Source organism: Hyperoodon ampullatus, assembly GCF_949752795.1.
Source record: "Hyperoodon ampullatus genome assembly, chromosome: 4".
In the NCBI taxonomy this organism is placed as follows: Eukaryota; Metazoa; Chordata; class Mammalia; order Artiodactyla; family Ziphiidae; genus Hyperoodon; species Hyperoodon ampullatus.
Genome location: NC_136917.1, coordinates 72353925 through 72363799, shown reverse-complemented (window position 1 = coordinate 72363799; position 9875 = coordinate 72353925). Strand labels below are relative to the sequence as shown.

General features: G+C 39.0%; 1 long non-coding RNA gene across 1 annotated transcript in view; it reads right to left on the bottom strand.

Annotated features, from left to right (window-relative positions):
* Positions 1–1110: 1110 nt before the first annotated feature.
* Positions 1111–9875, bottom strand: part of LOC307052764 — a 31417-nt gene continuing 22652 nt past the window's right edge. The window contains exons 2-3 of the long non-coding RNA XR_013810876.1: positions 4655–4782; positions 1111–1129 (exon numbers count right to left, since the gene is read on the bottom strand). This is a non-coding gene — a long non-coding RNA (uncharacterized lncRNA). The remainder of the gene's footprint in view (positions 1130–4654; positions 4783–9875) is intronic.

Sequence of the window (9875 nt, the reverse complement as noted above, 5' to 3'; positions counted from 1 at the left end):
CTTCTTTCCCCTAAACAATCTGGGGATGGAAGAGAGTCATGGTCTTATGGTCTGGTCCTCCATTAGACAATTTTTCTGATCTAGCTGATTAAGTGTGGACTTTGATATACCCAAGTAAGGAGACAAAGGATTTAGATATTTCTTTCTCAAAGCAATACCCTGGTTTTCAAGGCTACTGACTTGCTGCAAATCCTATTTTTGAAGATCAGAAGTTGAGTACTATCTCATTTTTTCCTGTCTGCTTTCATGGTAGATGGACAGGTGGATACCTCGGACAGAGTTAAGACTAAGGTCAAGTGCTTAGAAAGACAAAAGAAACCACATCAAACCATTTTAAACTATTATCACCACCACATCCCTCTTTCAGACTACACACACACACACACACACACACACACAGAGTCTAAACAAACTGGTCCTTCTTATTCCCAACTTAAAGCCCATCTCAGCACAGACTTCTATCCAAAACTACACATCCACTCCCACAAAGGCCTTGAAATGATTCGTCTTTATTGACAGTATCTTGAAGGGGAGACAAAAGGAGGATTGATTATATTCCATGACATGTAAGAAAACATCCTCAATTTTTTCTTCATGGCCCTACCTCCCAAGTGTCGGCATGATAACTACTGCCCCGTTATCTCCCTTCTTCCTCACATTTCAGCCAATGCTACGTTGTTTCAGGCCCCTCTTCTCACTTTTACCTCCCTCAACTTTTTCTCACTTTCAGACCCCCCACTCTGGGTTCCAGACTGCTTACAGTGTAACTCAGTGTCCTCCCTCATGTAAACCCACACAGCTGCCCTGGGCTCCTCCCCATTCTCTTCTCCCACTAACCCGATAAGCACATTGAGGCCAGGAGCCAAACATGGAATCATCTTTGATTCCATCAGGAACGACAGAAAGCCCACACTGACATGTTAAAATATCTGCCCGGCCATGCGTGTGTGCACGCACACACACACCACATACACAGGACTGAATACATACATAGAAAATTCCTAAGGAAAACAAATCAAAATGTTGACTGTGGTCCTCTTTGGATGGAAGGATTATAGTTGATTATTTTCTTCTTTATGCTTTTTGGAATTTTCAGAAAATTCAATGATGTGCGTTGATTTCTTCCATACTTAAAAAAAAATCACAGTTAAGATTTTTAAAACTTGGCTGAAATCTTACTTGCTTCAAGAAACGTGGTCTATTAACCTCCCCCACCTGAATCCCTAGTAATTAATTTTTTGATTAAACATTTAACTATTTATTGATCACTACTACATGGCAGTCTCCGTGCTAGGTGTGTGGATACAATACAATGCCCCAAAAGTCCAATACACAGAGAGGATATTCAAAATAGTAAGCCATCTTTATGGCAAGGTACCAACTATACAGAATGGACACAGGCTAAAGTGCTGGAGCGGGTCTAGAGGCCTCTATCCTGCCTTTTGTTGCTGACTCTGAGGGGACATCTAGGGTGGAAGGGACACTCTGAGGTCATTCACCAACTAAATGGGAGTATTTTCAGTATTTTATCACACTTGTTGATATGTAATTTAGTCCTAGTCTCAAATCTCAAATTATTAAAAACAAATATGCACACACACATATATATATACATATAATTATTGATATCTTCTAATCCTAAATATAAATATGCATGCACACATACACATATATGTTTTCTAACTCTAATTCAGATTTTTCTGTTTTATTTCTATTCCCCATAGTGCCTTGCATAAGTGCTACACATGATAGACATTCAATAAACCCATGTTGACCCCTTGAATCCACTGCCAGGTACTAGCTGGTCCAGACAAGGTATAAAAACAATGTTTCTCAACGTGTAAGACTCATCCTAGTGAAGGTGTGTAAGATGAAATAGTTCACAAACACAGCATTAAATAACACTTAACTCACAGAGTGATAAAGTTATTCTATTTTCAATTCTTTCTCAACCCTTCCAAAGAAATTGAGGAAAAAAATTTATTTTGGCAGCAGAGTACCCTTCTCACCTCCCTAAAACTAACATCTCCTTTTTAAGAAAAAGACCAGGCTTCAAGCTCAGATCCTTTTTAGCCTTGAGAGTCTGAAAACTGTTTTGTCTTCACAGTTTTTGTGTTGAGTCTTCTGTTTTTGGCATGTGATATCCTGTTTCCTTTTTATAAGAGATTTAGGTGAATAAAAAGGTAAGTCAGCAGCTTTTTATTTTTAAAATTTAGCAAATTTTGGAAAGGTGGATCCACAAATGAGTCAATTGTGGGAAAATCTGCTCTAAAAGCCACTCCTGCTAAAATCCTTTATCTCCAAACCCTGGTGATTGCCTTTGGTCTGGAGTTGTGAACACAATCAGTGGCTCAAAAGTGGGCAAATTAGCACTAGTCCTGGGGGGGGAGGTGGGGACCAGAAAGGAGATGGTCTGGATGCTGAGCCTGAAGAAAAAACCACCTGAGCTTCACAAACATGAAGTTTCACAAACATGAAGCTTCACAAACATGAAGGTCCTCCATGAATCACCTCCAGTACCAAGACAAGCCTCCCACACCCTTGCCTCACAGATGGTCTTTGTACAGCTTGCTTCAGATCATTACCCTGTTTTCTCCCAAGAAAAGACACTCAGTGGAAGGGGCAGGTCATACAACTCATTCTAGACCCAACAGCATCCAAAGACTTGGACCTCACTTTTCCTAAACGTGATTCAACTTATCCAAGCTTGGCGTTATTTCTCTTTATCTTTGAGCTATGCAGAAAACAGAGACGACAGCCACAATTTGCTCTGAAATGTTAGCAGAAACTAATCTAAATTCCTGATCTTAGGAATTCCAGGAGAAATCAAACCAGTGAAATTATATGACGCACTGCCAGGAATGTACCTAAGAAATAATTATAATGAAATTCCCCTGTTATCTGTTAATATTAATTGCCAGGCACTCTATCAGCATGGGGATAAGCAAGTGACCCTGATCTTTCAATTCTTACTAAGGGATAAGATAAAACAATAGATCCCTATCTGGGGAGAAGCAGGCTCTTATTTTTGTGATAAACAAAATAGTGCATTGGTTAAGTCCTATTATCATTTGATAAAGATCCAGGAGAGACTGATGGTCGAGGGCAGAATTCCAAGAGATTTCTTCTAAACAGAATTGTTAGGAGAAAAAAAAAAAAAAAAAACAGAGATAGAGCGAAAGATTGTTCCAAACTTTACTAATGACATATACAAGGGAACAGGGTTAGGTCAAGAAGTAAAGGAAGAGGATTATGGCAGGAAGGTTAGGAATGAAGACATCTAGGCTGATTGTTGTCGGGTCAAGATTATAGGAGCTAAGACACAATACCATAAATCACTTAAACAATCACACAGAAGTTGATTCTTTAACATTTTGATTACCTAATAACTATGTTCAGATGTATCGAAATTGGTACAGACTTAATTCTTCAAAGCAACCTCTTAAATTTTACATTAAAGATTCCAGGTGGGGACTTCCCTGGTGGTGCAGTGGTTAAGAATCCACCTGCCAATGCACAGGACACAGGTTCGAGCCCTGGTCCGGGAAGAGCCCTGGTCCGGGAAGCAACTAAGCCCATGCACCGCAACCGCTGAGCCTGTTTCTAGAGCTCGTGAGCCACAGCTACTGAAGCCCACGCACCTAGAGCTCCTGCCGCAACAAGAGAAGCCACTGTCATGAGAAGCCCGTGCACCACAACGAAGACCCAATGCAGCCAAAAAATAAAAAAAAATTTTAAAAAGACTCTAGGTGTTCTCTAAGAATAAGGCCAGTAGAACCCATGGTCGGAATTCTGTCTGGCCTCCCAAAGCCCTGACAGGTAATCCCACTGACATTGACAAAATAGCCAAAGCAGAAGTGGACTGCCGCCAGCTGCTTTGACATTTTGCATTTTATATTTTCAAAAAACCACTGTGTACTCACGACTCTTGGAAAATATATTCACATACCACATGTGAATATGTTAAGAATCAATCAAAATCTTATTTATTTAAAATAGGGCAATGGAAAATTCCTTTGTTACTAATAAAGCTCCATTACAATAAATTTTAATTCAGATTGACTGCACTCAAATATCACCCATATTATAAAATAAAGTACTTATTAATAGTAAAAAACACAACAAAGAGTTAAATCGGCAGTTGCTTATATAACATAACAAGTATATCCCAAAGTCCTATATTTTGAAATTCCTCTTATTTTGAAATTCCTCTTCAGTAAAAAGTCAGAATCACACACGCCAGAGTTTCATGCCCCCAAGATCTGATTTAGCAACTACTACTTAATAAGAGCCCTAGATTTTCATAAAATTTATGATAAAAGAATTTTACATTAATATCTAAGGCAAACTATGCAACCAGGCAACAGACGCAGATACCTACACATACCCATGATTATAACCAACCAAGGCTGTCTCGGTCTTTTAAAAATATATTTGTAGACACAGTTAAAGCCATGTCGATGTGTTCAGCTTTCACAATTGTTGATTTCACAGCTAGAAGTTACCTTGAAGATCACGTTGCCTGAGGAAGCCGAAACCCAATACTAGCCGGACCTGGGTTCAAACATCCCAGCTCGCGTGACTAAGTGACTCTGCGCCGAGCTCTTAGATTTTCTGAGATACCCCAGGAAACAGCACAGCTAACTGTACCCACCTTATCGGGCCCTTTGGAGGAGCAGACGAGGTACACTCTGTCAAGCCCGCAGCAGTTCCTGGCATGGAGGATGGGCTCAATAAACGTGGGCTGCCGTCATCAGTCTCATCAACAGCAGCTGCGTGATCCTAAATGAGGTAAACGAGGACTTGACCAAGATCAAACAGCTAGTAAGTGGGAAAGTTAGGGCTTGAATCAGGTTTCCTGAATTTTCATCCCGTGCTATTGCCACTTAACCACAGCTGCCCCTAATGTTTCATCCAGTTAAAGATCACGTTTGTAAGAGATTGATGAACTGGTCACCCCGCAGTTTCTGCTCAGCTGCCTTTTGACTTTGCAGCGAAGCCCCAGGAACTGCGTGTGATGTGAGATGAAATCACATTGCAACGGAGTCTTTAAGCCAGTTAGAGAAATTCCTCTTGTGTTCCATTAGTTTAATTATGACACAGTTAAACAGACTCTGAGAAATTTCAAACCTGGGAACATGTGCCCACAGAGACACCCAGGCCCTGGCAGTGGTTCTTAATTGCATTCCTCAGTCAGGTGTCAAGCAGAGCTCAGGCACCAGCACACAAGCCAGTTTTGTTTAGAATACCTCAAAAAGCCAGCCAAGTGGCAAATGTGGACATCTGTGCTAGACTGTGGCTGTCCTGTTTTTTCAGTCTAATCTGTCAAGATAACCATTTCCCCATTCTCTTAAACAAACACAGGCTTCCTTGTTTAAACACCATAACAGTTCTAACAGAACACACAGCTTTTAATCATTCTGCGTTAAGTACACTGGCAAGAGTCTGAGAAAAGAATCAAAACATCTTAAACGTAAACTGGCTGATTTTGCTGCTTTGCAAATCCCAAGAAACAGGAGAGAGAAACCTGGAATCCTAGGTAAAGGAATATAGCATTGTAGATGAAACTGGAGGGAGTTTTAAAATTATCATTGAATTAGAAAATGCCATGGGGAGGAACCCAGTTCAGCTTCTAAAGAAGAAAAAGAAAGAAAAAGAAATTGGGTCCTGGTTTGTTTGTTTTTTTCCCGCTGCAAAATGATTTAAGTTTAGCAAATTTAAGTCCACTGTTTCAATTGTTTTGTATTATTTATAAAAGCAACAGTAATGCCTGAGCTGAGAGCTGTGCTTGGGAAAGCTGTTTAAACAGGAACAAGGTTGCTTCACCACTCATTTAACTCCCTCTTGAAAGCCCTTTAGTATAAAGCTGTCACAGCATGGTGCATATTCTTTTTCATTGATGAGGTGTTCTGGGTCATTTCCTAATATTTGAGAATAGACATGGAAGGGTTAGGGGAGAGACTTTCACAGTGGAACGGGCAGGAATATTGACAACGCGGAAGTTCAGTTTGTGCTTCTTCAGCCTCACCACTCTTGATTTCACTTGCAAAATATCCAAATGCACTCTGAAATGTGAAGAAGTTAATACTTACATAAAACCCTGATAACGTTTTCTACTTTTTTTTTTTAAGAAAAAAATGGTGGTTAAATAATACAAACTCTACATTGTCCATGCTTGAGCATGGTGCATGTACAGGCTTTGAGACCTGACCGACTTGGGTTCACATTCTGGTTCAATGACTCAATCATGAGACTTTAGACAAGTTAATACACCTTTCTGAGCCTTAGTTTCTTTATCTGTGAAATGGGGATAGAAACAGCTTATTCACAGAGTATTTGTGAAGAGGAGATATATTTGCAATGGTAAGTGCCTCATAAAGTTAGCAATAATTAAGTAAAATATCATAATTAGAAAATGTTCTAACATAAAATTCAAGTGAATAGAGTTTACATATAACATATGGGTTATCAACTTTACAAAATGAGAAAATAATTTATCGTCGAAATACTAAACCCATTTAAGAGAGAGAATGCTCTGTCAATCACACATATAATTCCGTTATGGAGAAAGGAGTCAGAATTTACACAGTTGTCATAGTCATCCCAATACAGCTGGCTGGGCCACATTCCCTGGACACAGGTAGGACCCCAGTCTATAGGCTCTTGCATGTGGTCTCCTTGCAGACTGTGGTCCGACCCACAGAAGGCTGGAGGACACTAGTAGGGTGGGGTTGGCTGACCATTCAAATCTTCCACTTGAAAGACAAAGTCATTCTTGTAAGGCAGCTATGCTCACCCTTATACCACCAAGGCGACCAAGTCATTCTTAATGAGAGCAGTAGCAGCAAAGACCAACAGAAGCTGACTGACCATTATTTGACCTCCAAGGAAAAATTCAGGAGTTGGGAGCAACAGAGGCCTGTGCCGAGGAGACAAGGAAATGAAGCCACAGAGCTGAAAATTCTTGTTCTCCAGGACATCTAACTATGTGGTAAATGAGATTATTTCTAATCATTCTTTATTTGCTTATGAATCCTCACAATAAATACCCTAATTGAAGTAACCTGAATATATATTGGTTACTTTTCAACCTGAAAGAGCCAAACAGCATCATTTTATCTTTGATGATTCAGGAAGAACTTACGGATCTCAAAACACTGGAGGGTCAGAATTATTCACATCAGTTACCATAAGAGCATAGATGTCTAGCTACTTCCTCTTGAGATTTATGTCTGTATTCTGATGGCTGCTATTAAATAGTGGGTAACACTCACGAGGGTCTCTTGAGCTCAGTGTAATACTTTAATTAAACAAATATTTATTAATACTCTATGTGTACTAGATGTCTACTGTATAAAAACACATTGCTAAATATTATGAATAATTAACAAATGAATACGAAGTTTTCCTCTCCTCAAAAATATTACAACTTAATGGGATTTGACAAGTTCATAAGCACTGACTATGAGAGAGAATATGATAAATGCTTTAAGAGTGAGAAGTAAAATTTTTACTACAGTCCAGGTAACTATGTGAGGTGATAAGATGTGTGAATTAGCTTCAATGTGGTAATCATTTCACCATGTATATGACTATCAAATCATCATATTGTACACCTTAAATATATACAATTTTTATTGGTCAATTATAGCACAATAAAGCTGGGGTTGGGGGGGAACTGCAAAAATACAGCTCAACAGGTGAAGTAAATCATTGGCTGAAATAAATTTTGAAAAGCAACGACAACAAAAGTTAGACCATGATCCAGAGTTGGAAGAAATTATGGGCATTTGGAAGAAGAAGTCTGCCCAGGAATCAGGGAAGATCGTGGTGGGGCTTGACTCTCAACATCTTGAAATCCCAGTAGAATTTCAGCGGGAGGATGAAGCAGGGGGAGGGGGAGGGGGAGGGAGCCAGACAGAACGTGAGCAAGGACAGTGGAGAATATTTGGGGATCATGTCAGTATCACTGATTGACTGGCGTCTAGAGAATTTGTAGGAAAATATAAGGATGGAAGGAAGTTTGGGGCCAGGGAATGAAGGCCTTGAAATGTCACAATAAAGAACTCAGAATTTACTTTGTAAGTAATGGAGTCTAGAGAGGTTTTTGAGCAGGGAATGATATAATCAGCTGAGTTGGAGTCTGACACATGCTTCCACACTTGAATACCTTTTCTATAAAAATATGACTTAATCAAAATATCTTTATGACTAAAATAGCACATACTTATAAAATGTGAAAAAGCAATAGAAACACAATAAAGACTAAGAATTTAAATAGTATAACATCGATGTATAATGTGGTCTCCAATTTGCCTTATCAGTGAAAGACGTCAATTTTCTCTCCTAATACTCACTTGAAGCTGATTCCTGCAACCAATATTCTTCTCTTCACAGAGCATGGAACCAACTAGTACTATTTGTCTGTTTCTTTCCTGAGGCTACAGCATAGAGTAGACATAAAGAGTGTGAGATAGACTGCACCAAAACTGGAACTTTCATCCGTAATTCCTGTAGTATAAATTGGCACTGCCTGGGGAAGGGAGGGACGAGGACTCTGGGGTTGACAGATGCAAACTATTACATATAGAATGGATGGACAAGGTCCTATTGTACAGCACAGGGAACCATAGTCAATATCCTGTAGTAAACCATAATGGAAAAGAATATGAAAGAGAATGTATATACATGCATAACTGAGTCACTGTGCTGTGCAGCTGAAATTAACATAACATTGTAGATCCACTCCACTTCCATAAAAAACAAATGATAAAAAATAAAAAAATAAGAATAAATTGGCACAGCCCCTTTGGAGATCAATTTGGCATGTGTATTAAGAGCTATAGAGTTCATATCCACTGATCCAGTATACCCCCTTTGGGTCTCTAGTCCAAGGACATTTTAAAATATGAGAAAGTTTTAGGAATTGGTAGCATTATTATAGAGTTACACATATATGTGAAAGAAAATAAACAGAAACAAATTTTTTAAAAATAGGAGGAATCCTTAAATGATGGACCATCTCCTTCATGAACTATTACACAGCTATTTTAAATCATAATGATGAAGAAGACCGTAGGAACATGCAACAATGTTTCTGTGCTAAGTGTAAAAAAATTAGACCCAACACATGCACCATGATTATAAACTGTAAAAAAAAAAAAAAAAAAGCATATAGAAGAGATTGGATGACAATAGATAAAAAACAATGATACCAATTTGTGTTGGGATAATTTTATGAAAGGAAATGGGTTTTTGCTCTATTCTGTCTTCCAAAATGCTGTCATGTTGTTATAATTAACAAAGAGTAAAGGAAGAAAAAAAAAAGATTAAAAACAGAGCCGTAGGAGGAAGCTAGCAGTGCCTTTAAGATAAGATGTGAAGAAAGTAGCAAGTGGCCTTGAGTGGCTTCTTTCCTGGCAGACCCCACGGGGGCACAGAGTGCTGTGCAGGTTCCCGGGAGAGCCGAGGCTGCCAAAGTCACATAGCATAGGGTGAAAAATGAGTTCCACAAGGATTTTGTCTTCTTTGGTTCCTGTATGATGGAGCATTAAAAAGAAGATCAGGAAAGGGAAAACAGAGGCATGTGTGACATTTCATTGAGCTGTAGTTCTAATATACAGATCGTCAAACAACGCCCTCTATATTCTCTTCTCAAATGCTTATATAGAGTATGGTTTCCTTCTTTTTCCTCCCTTGGGAATGAGAACTAGGAAGTTCAGAGATAGAATACCTTGAATAAAGTCACTGTTTACCAGCTGACCTTAGCACCATACATTTAGAAATAGAGCTATTTCATTCTCCTCTTAAGTAAACCAGTAAAAACAAAATGTTTTCTGGTCACAACTGAGATGGAGATAAAGACCTTCCTAAAC